Genomic DNA, 15,770 nt, shown 5'->3' with positions numbered 1-15,770 from the left:
TCCGGACCCGGTCCATTTTAGATCCCCAGACGAAGCGGAAAATGGCTCGGGTGACTGCCACGGCGCAGGAGTGGGGTATGGGCCAGACCTGCGCCACGTAGAGCAACAACGTGAGCGCCTCGCACCTGATGACCAGGTTCTTACCCACAATGGAGAGAGACCGCTGCCCCCACATGCCCAACTTTTGTCGTACCTTGGCTACTCGCTCCTCCCATGTTTTGGTGCACGCCCCGGCCCTTCCGAACCATATCCCCAGCACCTTCAGGTAATCTGACCTGACGGTGAAGGGGACAAAGGATCGGTCAGCCCAGTTCCCAAAGAACATGGCCTCGCTCTTGCCGTGGTTAACTTTGGCTCCCGAGGCCAGTTCGAACTGGTCGCAGATGCTCATCAGTCTGCGCACGGACAGCGGATCCGAGCAGAAGATGGCGACGTCATCCATGTACAGGGAGGTTTTGACCTGAGTGCCTCCGCTGCCTGGGATTGTCACCCCTCTTATGCTCGCATCCTTCCTAATAGACTCAGCAAAGGGTTCAATACAGCAAACAAACAAGACCGGGGAAAGAGGACAGCCCTGTCTGACTCCAGATTTGATCGGGAAACTTTCAGATTCCCACCCGTTGATTGACACTGCGCTACTGATGTTTGTGTAGAGCAGTTGGATCCAATTGCAGATTCCCTCCCCAAACCCCATTTTGGAAAGCACGTCCATCATGTAGGTGTGCGATATCCTGTCAAAAGCCTTCTCCTGGTCCAGGCTGATGAGGCAGGTGTCCACCCTCCTGTCCCGTACGTAGGCGATCGTATCCCTGAGTAGCGCGAGGCTATCAGAGATCTTCCTGCCGGGTACAGTACAGGTCTGATCGGGGTGAATCACCAGCTCCAGAGCAGACTTGACTCGACTGGCTATGACTTTGGACAGAATCTTGTAATCAACATTAAGCAGTGAGATGGGCCGCCAATTTCTGATTTCTACCCTCTCCCCCTTCTGCTTGTAAATGAGGGTGATGATGCCTTTTCTCATGGATTCTGACATGCTACCGGCCAGGAGCATACTCTCGTATACTTCCAGCAGGTCCGGGCCGACCCAGTCCCACAGGGCCGAGTACAACTCGACCGGTAAGCCGTCGCTCCCGGGAGTTTTACTCGCCTCGAAAGACTCGACGGCCTTTGTCAGCTCGTCCAGAGTTAGCGGCTTGTCCAGTCCCTCCCTCCTGCTGTCATCTAAGACCTCTGTGATAGATGACAGGAAGGACTGGGAGGCTCTGCTGTCTGTGGGCTTCGCGTCATACAGCCCAGCATAAAAGGATTTGCTGATCCTTAGTATGTCGGACTGCGAAGACGTTACCGAGCCATCTTCTTCCTTCAGGCTGCTGATAACAGAGCTCTCTCTGTGTACCTTTTGGAAGAAGTAACGCGAGCACGTCTCATCCTGCTCGATGGAGCGGACTCTGGACCGGAAGATGATCTTGGAGGCCTCCTTGGCAAAGAGCGAGGCCTGCTGGCTCTTCACCTCTTGGAGGTCCTCCTTGACCTCGACCCCCATTGACTGCAACCGGAGTAGATTTTGCATAATTTTCTGGAGTCGGGACAGTTCCCTCTGTCTCTCTCTCGCCTTCTGAACACCTTTGTGGATGAAGAACCTCTTGATGTTCTCCTTAATCGCTTCCCACCAGTGAACTGGAGACTCAAAGAGGGGTTTCACGGTCCTCCAACCATTGTAATCCCTTTTGAGTTCCTCAACGTTCTCTGGGGTCAGCAGTGTCGCATTGAGCTTCCACGTCCCTCTGCCAACCCGCTGGTCGTCCTGTAAGTGACAGTCGGCCAGTAAGAGGCAGTGGTCGGAGAAGAACACCGGCTTGACGTCGGTGGATCCGACCGTGACAGCACGGGAAACAAACAGGAAGTCAATCCTGGAACGGGCAGACCCGTCCGATCTTGACCATGTGTATCTGCGCTGCGCTCCGTCTGCAGGTTTGCTGAAGACGTCGTGCAGTTTGGCATCCTTAACTGTTTCTATGAGGAATCTGGACGTAGCGTCCAGTTTTCTGTCGTCACTGCCGGATCGTCCAGCCGCATCGATGATGCAGTTGAAGTCACCGCCTAGGATGACCGGCCTGGACGTCGCCAGCAGCAGTGGGAGCTGCTGGAAGACGGTCAGCCGCTCGCTGCGTTGTACCGGGGCGTACACGTTGATCAACCGGAGCGGAGCGTTGTTGTACATCACGTCTGCTACGAGGAGGCGGCCGCCCACCACCTCCTTAACTTCGGAGATGGTGAAGTTACCTCCCCGCAGCAGAATACCCAGGCCGGAGGAACGGCAGTCATTACCCCCCGACCAGATCGATGGCCCGTGGGACCACCATCGCGACCACTGCCTGTAGGTGCTGAGGTGTGGTATTCCACACTCCTGCAGAAACAGTAGGTCAGCTTTGACCTTGGCAAGGTAATCCAAGGTTGAAACACATCGCGTAGTCGATTTAATGCTACGCACATTAATGGAAGCAATTCTTACACCCATTTTTTACTAAAAATTAGTTGTTGCTTCCCATACCATTTGTCCTCGCTAGTCCCAGTCCTTCCCCTTCGGGATGTTCCTGCATACCCATCGTATGCGCAAGCAGTTTCACGTTGGTTGGGCTCAGAAACCCCTCCTGATTTTTCCTGCAGGGTTTGTGCCGCTCGGGTGACATCGGGGGGGTCTTGTAGGCAGAGAGGATTGGGTTGTCCTCAGCTGCTTCCATCTGTTCCTCCTCGAAAACATCACAGCTCCCGGTCTCCCGGAGCTCAGGTGCGCCAGACGTGTCTTTGCTCCCGGTGTCCCGGAGCTGAGATGCGTTGGCCACTTCGTTACGTGTGGGGAATTGGGGTTGGGGCACGCCGGGCCCATCACAGCTTCCAGTGCCCGGGGGCTGGGATGCTTGATCATCCATCTCGGAGTTCTGCCGCCTCTTTTGAAGGGGCTGTCGTTCCAGCATTTCCCCGTCCAGTGAAGAGGAGTTGTTGCAGTCTGATTCAGAAGAGAGCCTCCTCTTGCCACTGGTTTGGGTGGTGGCTTTGGGATGTTTTTTCTTTGTGGTTTTCCTCTGGACCACTTGCCACTGACCTGTTTGTCCATCTGCTGCCTCCTCCTCCATTGATTCTGTCTGTGGAGGAGGGGTTTCCGGGCGCTGGGTAGGTGCTGGGTCGTTGGTTTCAGCCGCCTCCCCTTCCTTCTCAGGTTGAAGTTCCTCACTGCGGAGAAGGTTGCTGGTCTCCTTTCGAACAGCGGACGCCTTCGTCGAACCTTCGCTCTGCCATTCCTTGGACCTTGCCGCCTGAGCATAGCTGAGACAACGTTTGGGGCAGGTCTTGTAGAGATGGCCTGCCGCACCGCACAAGTTGCAACACTTAGTCTGCTTACAGTCCTTGGTCTGATGGCCTTCCTCCTTGCAGTTCTTGCAAACAACCGTGCTGCAGTTGGCTGCCATGTGACCAGATTTGCCACAGGTGCGACAAACTCTGGGCTGCCCAGCGTAGACCAAGAAGCCTCGACTTCCCCCGATAGCGAAGCTGGAGGGAGGGTGGATGATGGCTCCACTGGGATCTACCTTCAAGGTCACCTTGACCTGCCGCTTGCTGGTCCAGATCCCAAAGGGGTCCTTGACATCAGTGCTGCTGCCGGCCACCTCGACGTACCTGGCGAGAAAGGTGAGTACATCCACCACCGGAACATGGGGGTTGTAGAGGTGAATCGTCACCACCCGGTCCCGTTGTGACGGAAGCATGAAGAGCGGCTCCGCTGTGAGGATCGACAGTGGCGCCCGGTCCCCTTTCTCCTTGAACGCCTTCAGGAACTTGATGCATCCCGCCACGTTCCGGAACGTCACGTCGAAGTATCCACTGCTGGGGAAATCCTGCAGGCAGAAGACGTCCGTCGCTTGAAATCCGCAGCAATCGAAGAGAATTTTCTTGATGAAAAAGGTGCGATCGACCGGTGCATCTCCTTCCTTGTCCTTCACGACCACCCGAACGGTGTTGCGCACTCCCTGGCCCGAAGCTCGAAAATTGGTTATAGCCATTTTACTCAAAGCTTCCCCAGGATCAAAAGGCAATGATCATGGTCTCTTCTCAATCAAATAAGCACTGATAAGAACAGATACTACACTTGATCTTAGCCAAAAGGCCGAGAAGCGATGGCCGTAAAACTGCGTTTGCTGCGCGCGTCAGGCCCGGCGTGCGGCCTCTACCACAAAGTAGCCGCCGGGTGGGCGGGCCTAGGGCGAAAGAGGCGACGGCGGGCGGTCTTTGAGCCAGAGCTCCTTTTGTTGCCGGGCCTTGCAAGCAGAAAGGAAAGCACGCGTGCATGCCACGCGCAGCCATTCCTCGCGCTTCTGCGCGAGGCATTGCGCAGGAAAAAAGACAACCGCGCGCGCTGGGCAGCAAAGGGCGGCCTGCAACTGCGGGGCAATCCAACAGGGGGCAGCGTAGCACCCAGGGAAAACTGCAGCAAAGTCAGCCGAGCAGCAGCGCCGTCACTATTGCGAATTCTATTTTTCAGCAGGGGTCTCGCCCCCATGGAGGGGGGAAGCTGCACCGCTCCTGGAAACACTGCAATACCAGGTGGATGCATGGAGTGGACGGGGCAAGCCCCTGCTCCATCTCCCTGTCCCAAAAATCAATTTAATATTTGGTCCCCAGATAGGGGACGTATCAGATATTAAACTGATAAGAACAGATTTTTTTTTTTTTATTTCCAAAATATACTTTATTCATAAAAATCTGTAAAAATTACATTGCCAAACAGTTTCCAAACAGCACGAAAAAATACAAACATTGCAAAAGAGATCAGTTTCTTTCAATAATGTCATGAGTTTCTTCCCAACCCTTCCGTTTCACAATTGTCATGTCAATTACAGTTTTACATTTACAGCAATTGAGAATATTAACGATACAGTTCGAGGGGCTTCCCATGGTTCCAGCCCCTCAGTCCAGCTTGGTGGGGGAACCTTACACTGTGGTCTTTCCCCATTGAGCCTTTGCTGCGGCTGCCCCAAGCTTTAGTGCGTCCCTCAGCACGTAGTCCTGGACCTTGGAATGTGCCAGTCTGCAACATTCGGTGGTGGACAACTCTTTGCGCTGGAAGACCAGCAAGTTTCGGGCAGACCAAAGGGCGTCTTTCACCGAATTGATAGCCCTCCAGCAGCAGTTGATGTTTGTCTCGGTGTGCGTCCCTGGGAACAGCCCGTAGAGCACAGACTCCTGTGTTACAGAGCTGCTTGGGATGAACCTTGACAAAAACCACTGCATCTCTTTCCACACCTGCTTTGCAAAGGCACATTCCAGGAGGAGGTGGGCGACCGTCTCTTCCCCACCACAGCCAACGCGGGGGCACTGTGCGGAGGGGGCGAGACTTCGGGTGTGCATGAAGGATCTGACGGGGAGGGCCCTTCTCACCACCAGCCAAGCTACGTCTTGGTGCTTGTTTGAAAGTTCTGGTGATGAGGCATTCCGCCAAATGACTTTGACGGTCTGCTCGGGGAACCATCCGACAGGATCCACCGTTTCCTTTTCCCGTAGGGCCTTGAGGACATTCCGTGCAGACCACTGCCTGATGGACCGGTGGTCAAAGGTGTTTTTCCGCAGAAACTGCTCCACGAAGGATAGGTGGTACGGCGCCGCCCAACTGCACGGAGCGTTCCGCGGCAATGTGACCAGGCCCATCCTTCGCAACACCGGGGACAGATAGAACCTCAGCACGTAGTGACACTTGGAGTTTGCGTACTGGGGATCGACACATAGCTTGATGCAGCCGCACACGAAGGTGGTCATCAGGATGAGGGCCACGTTGGGTACATTTTTCCCGCCCTTGTCCAGAGATTTGAACATCGTGTCCCTCCGGACCCGGTCCATTTTAGATCCCCAGACGAAGCGGAAAATGGCTCGGGTGACTGCCACGGCGCAGGAGTGGGGTATGGGCCAGACCTGCGCCACGTAGAGCAACAACGTGAGCGCCTCGCACCTGATGACCAGGTTCTTACCCACAATGGAGAGAGACCGCTGCCCCCACATGCCCAACTTTTGTCGTACCTTGGCTACTCGCTCCTCCCATGTTTTGGTGCACGCCCCGGCCCTTCCGAACCATATCCCCAGCACCTTCAGGTAATCTGACCTGACGGTGAAGGGGACAAAGGATCGGTCAGCCCAGTTCCCAAAGAACATGGCCTCGCTCTTGCCGTGGTTAACTTTGGCTCCCGAGGCCAGTTCGAACTGGTCGCAGATGCTCATCAGTCTGCGCACGGACAGCGGATCCGAGCAGAAGACGGCGACGTCATCCATGTACAGGGAGGTTTTGACCTGAGTGCCTCCGCTGCCTGGGATTGTCACCCCTCTTATGCTCGCATCCTTCCTAATAGACTCAGCAAAGGGTTCAATACAGCAAACAAACAAGACCGGGGAAAGAGGACAGCCCTGTCTGACTCCAGATTTGATCGGGAAACTTTCAGATTCCCACCCGTTGATTGACACTGCGCTACTGATGTTTGTGTAGAGCAGTTGGATCCAATTGCAGATTCCCTCCCCAAACCCCATTTTGGAAAGCACGTCCATCATGTAGGTGTGCGATATCCTGTCAAAAGCCTTCTCCTGGTCCAGGCTGATGAGGCAGGTGTCCACCCTCCTGTCCCGTACGTAGGCGATCGTATCCCTGAGTAGCGCGAGGCTATCAGAGATCTTCCTGCCGGGTACAGTACAGGTCTGATCGGGGTGAATCACCAGCTCCAGAGCAGACTTGACTCGACTGGCTATGACTTTGGACAGAATCTTGTAATCAACATTAAGCAGTGAGATGGGCCGCCAATTTCTGATTTCTACCCTCTCCCCCTTCTGCTTGTAAATGAGGGTGATGATGCCTTTTCTCATGGATTCTGACATGCTACCGGCCAGGAGCATACTCTCGTATACTTCCAGCAGGTCCGGGCCGACCCAGTCCCACAGGGCCGAGTACAACTCGACCGGTAAGCCGTCGCTCCCGGGAGTTTTACTCGCCTCGAAAGACTCGACGGCCTTTGTCAGCTCGTCCAGAGTTAGCGGCTTGTCCAGTCCCTCCCTCCTGCTGTCATCTAAGACCTCTGTGATAGATGACAGGAAGGACTGGGAGGCTCTGCTGTCTGTGGGCTTCGCGTCATACAGCCCAGCATAAAAGGATTTGCTGATCCTTAGTATGTCGGACTGCGAAGACGTTACCGAGCCATCTTCTTCCTTCAGGCTGCTGATAACAGAGCTCTCTCTGTGTACCTTTTGGAAGAAGTAACGCGAGCACGTCTCATCCTGCTCGATGGAGCGGACTCTGGACCGGAAGATGATCTTGGAGGCCTCCTTGGCAAAGAGCGAGGCCTGCTGGCTCTTCACCTCTTGGAGGTCCTCCTTGACCTCGACCCCCATTGACTGCAACCGGAGTAGATTTTGCATAATTTTCTGGAGTCGGGACAGTTCCCTCTGTCTCTCTCTCGCCTTCTGAACACCTTTGTGGATGAAGAACCTCTTGATGTTCTCCTTAATCGCTTCCCACCAGTGAACTGGAGACTCAAAGAGGGGTTTCACGGTCCTCCAACCATTGTAATCCCTTTTGAGTTCCTCAACGTTCTCTGGGGTCAGCAGTGTCGCATTGAGCTTCCACGTCCCTCTGCCAACCCGCTGGTCGTCCTGTAAGTGACAGTCGGCCAGTAAGAGGCAGTGGTCGGAGAAGAACCCCGGCTTGACGTCGGTGGATCCGACCGTGACAGCACGGGAAACAAACAGGAAGTCAATCCTGGAACGGGCAGACCCGTCCGATCTTGACCATGTGTATCTGCGCTGCGCTCCGTCTGCAGGTTTGCTGAAGACGTCGTGCAGTTTGGCATCCTTAACTGTTTCTATGAGGAATCTGGACGTAGCGTCCAGTTTTCTGTCGTCACTGCCGGATCGTCCAGCCGCATCGATGATGCAGTTGAAGTCACCGCCTAGGATGACCGGCCTGGACGTCGCCAGCAGCAGTGGGAGCTGCTGGAAGACGGTCAGCCGCTCGCTGCGTTGTACCGGGGCGTACACGTTGATCAACCGGAGCGGAGCGTTGTTGTACATCACGTCTGCTACGAGGAGGCGGCCGCCCACCACCTCCTTAACTTCGGAGATGGTGAAGTTACCTCCCCGCAGCAGAATACCCAGGCCGGAGGAACGGCAGTCATTACCCCCCGACCAGATCGATGGCCCGTGGGACCACCATCGCGACCACTGCCTGTAGGTGCTGAGGTGTGGTATTCCACACTCCTGCAGAAACAGTAGGTCAGCTTTGACCTTGGCAAGGTAATCCAAGGTTGAAACACATCGCGTAGTCGATTTAATGCTACGCACATTAATGGAAGCAATTCTTACACCCATTTTTAACTAAAAATTAGTTGTTGCTTCCCATACCATTTGTCCTCGCTAGTCCCAGTCCTTCCCCTTCGGGATGTTCCTGCATACCCATCGTATGCGCAAGCAGTTTCACGTTGGTTGGGCTCAGAAACCCCTCCTGATTTTTCCTGCAGGGTTTGTGCCGCTCGGGTGACATCGGGGGGGTCTTGTAGGCAGAGAGGATTGGGTTGTCCTCAGCTGCTTCCATCTGTTCCTCCTCGAAAACATCACAGCTCCCGGTCTCCCGGAGCTCAGGTGCGCCAGACGTGTCTTTGCTCCCGGTGTCGCAGAGCTGAGATGCGTTGGCCACTTCGTTACGTGTGGGGCATTGGGGTTGGGGCACGCTGGGCCCATCACAGCTTCCAGTGCCCGGGGGCTGGGATGCTTTATCATCCATCTCGGAGTTCTGCCGCCTCTTTTGAAGGGGCTGTCGTTCCAGCATTTCCCCGTCCAGTGAAGAGGAGTTGTTGCAGTCTGATTCAGAAGAGAGCCTCCTCTTGCCGCTGGTTTGGGTGGTGGCTTTGGGATGTTTTTTCTTTGTGGTTTTCCTCTGGACCACTTGCCACTGACCTGTTTGTCCATCTGCTGCCTCCTCCTCCATTGATTCTGTCTGTGGAGGAGTGGTTTCCGGGCGCTGGGTAGGTGCTGTGTCGTTGGTTTCAGCTGCCTCCCCTTCCTTCTCAGGTTGAAGTTCCTCACTGCGGAGAAGGTTGCTGGTCTCCTTTCGGACAGCGGACGCCTTCGTCGAACCTTCGCCCGGCCATTCCTTGGACCTTGCCGCCTGAGCATAGCTGAGACAACGTTTGGGGCAGGTCTTGTAGAGATGGCCTGCCGCACCGCACAAGTTGCAACACTTAGTCTGCTTACAGTCCTTGGTCTGATGGCCTTCCTCCTTGCAGTTCTTGCAAACAACCGTGCTGCAGTTGGCTGCCATGTGACCAGATTTGCCACAGGTGCGACAAACTCTGGGCTGCCCAGCGTAGACCAAGAAGCCTCGACTTCCCCCGAAAGCGAAGCTGGAGGGAGGGTGGATGATGGCTCCACTGGGATCTACCTTCAAGGTCACCTTGACCTGCCGCTTGCTGGTCCAGATCCCAAAGGGGTCCTTGACATCAGTGCTGCTGCCGGCCACCACGACGTACCTGGCGAGAAAGGTGAGGACATCCACCACCGGAACATGGGGGTTGTAGAGGTGAATCGTCACCACCCGGTCCCGTTGTGACGGAAGCGTGAAGAGCGGCTCCACTGTGAGGATCGACAGTGGCGCCCGGTCCCCTTTCTCCTTGAACGCCTTCAGGAACTTGATGCATCCCGCCACGTTCCGGAACGTCACGTCGAAGTATCCACTGCTGGGGAAATCCTGCAGGCAGAAGACGTCCGTCGCTTGAAATCCGCAGCAATCGAAAAGAATTTTCTTGATGAAGAAGGTGCGATCGACCGATGCATCTCCTTCCTTGTCCTTCACGACCACCCGAACGGTGTTGCGCACTCCCTGGCCCGAAGCTCGAAAATTGGTTATAGCCATTTTACTCAAAGCTTCCCCAGGATCAAAGGCAATGATCATGGTCTCTTCTCAATCAAATAAGCACTGATAAGAACAGATACTACACTTGATCTTAGCCAAAAGGCCGAGAAGCGATGGCCCTAAAACTGCGTTTGCTGCGCGCGTCAGGCCCGGCGTGCGGCCTCTACCTCAAAGTAGCCGCTGGGTGGGCGAGCATAGGGCGAAAGAGGCGACGGCGGGCGGTCTTTGAGCCAGAGCTCCTTTTGTTGCCGGGCCTTGCAAGCAGAAAGGAAAGCACGCGTGCATGCCACGCGCAGCCATTCCTTGCGCTTCTGCGCGAGGCATTGCGCAGGAAAAAAGACACGCGCGCGCTGGGCAGCAAAGGGCGGCCTGCAACTGCGGGGCAATCCAACAGGGGGCAGCGTAGCGCCCACGGAAAACTGCAGCAAAGTCAGCCGAGCAGCAGCGCCGTCACTATTGCGAATTCTATTTTTCAGCAGGGGTCTCGCCCCCATGGAGGGGGGAAGCTGCACCGCTCCTGGAAACACTGCAATACCAGGTGGATGTATGGAGTGGACGGGGCAAGCCCCTGTTCCATCTCCCTGTCCCAAAAATCAATTTAATATTTGGTCCCCAGATAGGGGACGTATCAGATATTAAACTGATAAGAACAGATACTACACTTGATCTTAGCCAAAAGGCCGAGAAGCGATGGCCCTAAAACTGCGTTTGCTGCGCGCGTCAGGCCCGGCGTGCGGCCTCTACGTCAAAGTAGCCGCCGGGTGGGCGAGCCTCGGGCGAAAGAGGCGACGGCGGGCGGTCTTTGAGCCAGAGCTCCTTTTGTTGCCGGGCCTTGTAAGCAGAAAGGAAAGCACGCGTGCATGCCACGCGCAGCCATTCCTTGCGCTTCTGCGCGAGGCATTGCGCAGGAAAAAAGACACGCGCGCGCTGGGCAGCAAAGGGCGGCCTGCAACTGCGGGGCAATCCAACAGGGGGCAGCGTAGCGCCCACGGAAAACTGCAGCAAAGTCAGCCGAGCAGCAGCGCCGTCACTATTGCGAATTCTATTTTTCAGCAGGGGTCTCACTCCCATGGAGGGGGGAAGCTGCACCGCTCCTGGAAACACTGCAATACCAGGTGGATGCATGGAGTGGACGGGGCAAGCCCCTGTTCCATCGCCCTGTCCCAAAAATCAATTTAATATTTGGTCCCCAGATAGGGGACGTATCAGATATTAAACTGATAAGAACAGATACTACACTTGATCTTAGCCAAAAGGCCGAGAAGCGATGGCCGTAAAACTGCGTTTGCTGCACGCGTCAGGCCCGGCGTGCGGCCTCTACCTCAAAGTAGCCGCCGGGTGGGCGAGCCTAGGGCGAAAGAGGCGACGGCGGGCGGTCTTTGAGCCAGAGCTCCTTTTGTTGCCGGGCCTTGCAAGCAGAAAGGAAAGCACGCGTGCATGCCACGCGCAGCCATTCCTCGCGCTTCTGCGCGAGGCATTGCGCAGGAAAAAAGACAACCGCGCGCGCTGGGCAGCAAAGGGCGGCCTGCAACTGCGGGGCAATCCAACAGGGGGCAGCGTAGCACCCAGGGAAAACTGCAGCAAAGTCAGCCGAGCAGCAGCGCCGTCACTATTGCGAATTCTATTTTTCAGCAGGGGTCTCGCCCCCATGGAGGGGGGAAGCTGCACCGCTCCTGGAAACACTGCAATACCAGGTGGATGCATGGAGTGGACGGGGCAAGCCCCTGCTCCATCTCCCTGTCCCAAAAATCAATTTAATATTTGGTCCCCAGATAGGGGACGTATCAGATATTAAACTGATAAGAACAGATTTTTTTTTTTTTATTTCCAAAATATACTTTATTCATAAAAATCTGTAAAAATTACATTGCCAAACAGTTTCCAAACAGCACGAAAAAATACAAACATTGCAAAAGAGATCAGTTTCTTTCAATAATGTCATGAGTTTCTTCCCAACCCTTCCGTTTCACAATTGTCATGTCAATTACAGTTTTACATTTACAGCAATTGAGAATATTAACGATACAGTTCGAGGGGCTTCCCATGGTTCCAGCCCCTCAGTCCAGCTTGGTGGGGGAACCTTACACTGTGGTCTTTCCCCATTGAGCCTTTGCTGCGGCTGCCCCAAGCTTTAGTGCGTCCCTCAGCACGTAGTCCTGGACCTTGGAATGTGCCAGTCTGCAACATTCGGTGGTGGACAACTCTTTGCGCTGGAAGACCAGCAAGTTTCGGGCAGACCAAAGGGCGTCTTTCACCGAATTGATAGCCCTCCAGCAGCAGTTGATGTTTGTCTCGGTGTGCGTCCCTGGGAACAGCCCGTAGAGCACAGACTCCTGTGTTACAGAGCTGCTTGGGATGAACCTTGACAAAAACCACTGCATCTCTTTCCACACCTGCTTTGCAAAGGCACATTCCAGGAGGAGGTGGGCGACCGTCTCTTCCCCACCACAGCCAACGCGGGGGCACTGTGCGGAGGGGGCGAGACTTCGGGTGTGCATGAAGGATCTGACGGGGAGGGCCCTTCTCACCACCAGCCAAGCTACGTCTTGGTGCTTGTTTGAAAGTTCTGGTGATGAGGCATTCCGCCAAATGACTTTGACGGTCTGCTCGGGGAACCATCCGACAGGATCCACCGTTTCCTTTTCCCGTAGGGCCTTGAGGACATTCCGTGCAGACCACTGCCTGATGGACCGGTGGTCAAAGGTGTTTTTCCGCAGAAACTGCTCCACGAAGGATAGGTGGTACGGCGCCGCCCAACTGCACGGAGCGTTCCGCGGCAATGTGACCAGGCCCATCCTTCGCAACACCGGGGACAGATAGAACCTCAGCACGTAGTGACACTTGGAGTTTGCGTACTGGGGATCGACACATAGCTTGATGCAGCCGCACACGAAGGTGGTCATCAGGATGAGGGCCACGTTGGGTACATTTTTCCCGCCCTTGTCCAGAGATTTGAACATCGTGTCCCTCCGGACCCGGTCCATTTTAGATCCCCAGACGAAGCGGAAAATGGCTCGGGTGACTGCCACGGCGCAGGAGTGGGGTATGGGCCAGACCTGCGCCACGTAGAGCAACAACGTGAGCGCCTCGCACCTGATGACCAGGTTCTTACCCACAATGGAGAGAGACCGCTGCCCCCACATGCCCAACTTTTGTCGTACCTTGGCTACTCGCTCCTCCCATGTTTTGGTGCACGCCCCGGCCCTTCCGAACCATATCCCCAGCACCTTCAGGTAATCTGACCTGACGGTGAAGGGGACAAAGGATCGGTCAGCCCAGTTCCCAAAGAACATGGCCTCGCTCTTGCCGTGGTTAACTTTGGCTCCCGAGGCCAGTTCGAACTGGTCGCAGATGCTCATCAGTCTGCGCACGGACAGCGGATCCGAGCAGAAGACGGCGACGTCATCCATGTACAGGGAGGTTTTGACCTGAGTGCCTCCGCTGCCTGGGATTGTCACCCCTCTTATGCTCGCATCCTTCCTAATAGACTCAGCAAAGGGTTCAATACAGCAAACAAACAAGACCGGGGAAAGAGGACAGCCCTGTCTGACTCCAGATTTGATCGGGAAACTTTCAGATTCCCACCCGTTGATTGACACTGCGCTACTGATGTTTGTGTAGAGCAGTTGGATCCAATTGCAGATTCCCTCCCCAAACCCCATTTTGGAAAGCACGTCCATCATGTAGGTGTGCGATATCCTGTCAAAAGCCTTCTCCTGGTCCAGGCTGATGAGGCAGGTGTCCACCCTCCTGTCCCGTACGTAGGCGATCGTATCCCTGAGTAGCGCGAGGCTATCAGAGATCTTCCTGCCGGGTACAGTACAGGTCTGATCGGGGTGAATCACCAGCTCCAGAGCAGACTTGACTCGACTGGCTATGACTTTGGACAGAATCTTGTAATCAACATTAAGCAGTGAGATGGGCCGCCAATTTCTGATTTCTACCCTCTCCCCCTTCTGCTTGTAAATGAGGGTGATGATGCCTTTTCTCATGGATTCTGACATGCTACCGGCCAGGAGCATACTCTCGTATACTTCCAGCAGGTCCGGGCCGACCCAGTCCCACAGGGCCGAGTACAACTCGACCGGTAAGCCGTCGCTCCCGGGAGTTTTACTCGCCTCGAAAGACTCGACGGCCTTTGTCAGCTCGTCCAGAGTTAGCGGCTTGTCCAGTCCCTCCCTCCTGCTGTCATCTAAGACCTCTGTGATAGATGACAGGAAGGACTGGGAGGCTCTGCTGTCTGTGGGCTTCGCGTCATACAGCCCAGCATAAAAGGATTTGCTGATCCTTAGTATGTCGGACTGCGAAGACGTTACCGAGCCATCTTCTTCCTTCAGGCTGCTGATAACAGAGCTCTCTCTGTGTACCTTTTGGAAGAAGTAACGCGAGCACGTCTCATCCTGCTCGATGGAGCGGACTCTGGACCGGAAGATGATCTTGGAGGCCTCCTTGGCAAAGAGCGAGGCCTGCTGGCTCTTCACCTCTTGGAGGTCCTCCTTGACCTCGACCCCCATTGACTGCAACCGGAGTAGATTTTGCATAATTTTCTGGAGTCGGGACAGTTCCCTCTGTCTCTCTCTCGCCTTCTGAACACCTTTGTGGATGAAGAACCTCTTGATGTTCTCCTTAATCGCTTCCCACCAGTGAACTGGAGACTCAAAGAGGGGTTTCACGGTCCTCCAACCATTGTAATCCCTTTTGAGTTCCTCAACGTTCTCTGGGGTCAGCAGTGTCGCATTGAGCTTCCACGTCCCTCTGCCAACCCGCTGGTCGTCCTGTAAGTGACAGTCGGCCAGTAAGAGGCAGTGGTCGGAGAAGAACCCCGGCTTGACGTCGGTGGATCCGACCGTGACAGCACGGGAAACAAACAGGAAGTCAATCCTGGAACGGGCAGACCCGTCCGATCTTGACCATGTGTATCTGCGCTGCGCTCCGTCTGCAGGTTTGCTGAAGACGTCGTGCAGTTTGGCATCCTTAACTGTTTCTATGAGGAATCTGGACGTAGCGTCCAGTTTTCTGTCGTCACTGCCGGATCGTCCAGCCGCATCGATGATGCAGTTGAAGTCACCGCCTAGGATGACCGGCCTGGACGTCGCCAGCAGCAGTGGGAGCTGCTGGAAGACGGTCAGCCGCTCGCTGCGTTGTACCGGGGCGTACACGTTGATCAACCGGAGCGGAGCGTTGTTGTACATCACGTCTGCTACGAGGAGGCGGCCGCCCACCACCTCCTTAACTTCGGAGATGGTGAAGTTACCTCCCCGCAGCAGAATACCCAGGCCGGAGGAACGGCAGTCATTACCCCCCGACCAGATCGATGGCCCGTGGGACCACCATCGCGACCACTGCCTGTAGGTGCTGAGGTGTGGTATTCCACACTCCTGCAGAAACAGTAGGTCAGCTTTGACCTTGGCAAGGTAATCCAAGGTTGAAACACATCGCGTAGTCGATTTAATGCTACGCACATTAATGGAAGCAATTCTTACACCCATTTTTAACTAAAAATTAGTTGTTGCTTCCCATACCATTTGTCCTCGCTAGTCCCAGTCCTTCCCCTTCGGGATGTTCCTGCATACCCATCGTATGCGCAAGCAGTTTCACGTTGGTTGGGCTCAGAAACCCCTCCTGATTTTTCCTGCAGGGTTTGTGCCGCTCGGGTGACATCGGGGGGGTCTTGTAGGCAGAGAGGATTGGGTTGTCCTCAGCTGCTTCCATCTGTTCCTCCTCGAAAACATCACAGCTCCCGGTCTCCCGGAGCTCAGGTGCGCCAGACGTGTCTTTGCTCCCGGTGTCGCAGAGCTGAGATGCGTTGGCCACTTCGTTACGTGTGGGGCAT

General features: G+C 55.1%; 2 non-coding genes and 4 pseudogenes across 2 annotated transcripts; all 6 read right to left on the bottom strand.

Moving 5' to 3' along the window:
- Positions 1 to 4,068: 4,068 nt before the first annotated feature.
- LOC137354684 (U2 spliceosomal RNA) lies at positions 4,069 to 4,177 on the bottom strand (annotated as a pseudogene).
- A 388-nt stretch (positions 4,178 to 4,565) lies between these two features.
- On the bottom strand, positions 4,566 to 4,744 carry LOC137354306 (U2 spliceosomal RNA; annotated as a pseudogene).
- Positions 4,745 to 9,944: 5,200 nt separating this feature from the next.
- Positions 9,945 to 10,052, bottom strand: LOC137354709 (U2 spliceosomal RNA; annotated as a pseudogene).
- Positions 10,053 to 10,438: 386 nt separating this feature from the next.
- Positions 10,439 to 10,629, bottom strand: LOC137353778 (U2 spliceosomal RNA). Its single transcript, XR_010969930.1, has one exon. It is a non-coding gene; the product is annotated as a U2 spliceosomal RNA (small nuclear RNA).
- Positions 10,630 to 11,015: 386 nt separating this feature from the next.
- Positions 11,016 to 11,206, bottom strand: LOC137353811 (U2 spliceosomal RNA). Its single transcript, XR_010969963.1, has one exon. It is a non-coding gene; the product is annotated as a U2 spliceosomal RNA (small nuclear RNA).
- Positions 11,207 to 11,594: 388 nt separating this feature from the next.
- Positions 11,595 to 11,773, bottom strand: LOC137354305 (U2 spliceosomal RNA; annotated as a pseudogene).
- Between the last annotated feature and the right edge of the window lie 3,997 nt (positions 11,774 to 15,770).

This window comes from Heterodontus francisci, chromosome 41 (assembly GCF_036365525.1).
Source record: "Heterodontus francisci isolate sHetFra1 chromosome 41, sHetFra1.hap1, whole genome shotgun sequence".
Taxonomy (NCBI): Eukaryota; Metazoa; Chordata; class Chondrichthyes; order Heterodontiformes; family Heterodontidae; genus Heterodontus; species Heterodontus francisci.
The sequence above is the reverse complement of the archived record's forward strand: the minus strand, read 5'-3'. Positions and strand labels throughout refer to the sequence as shown.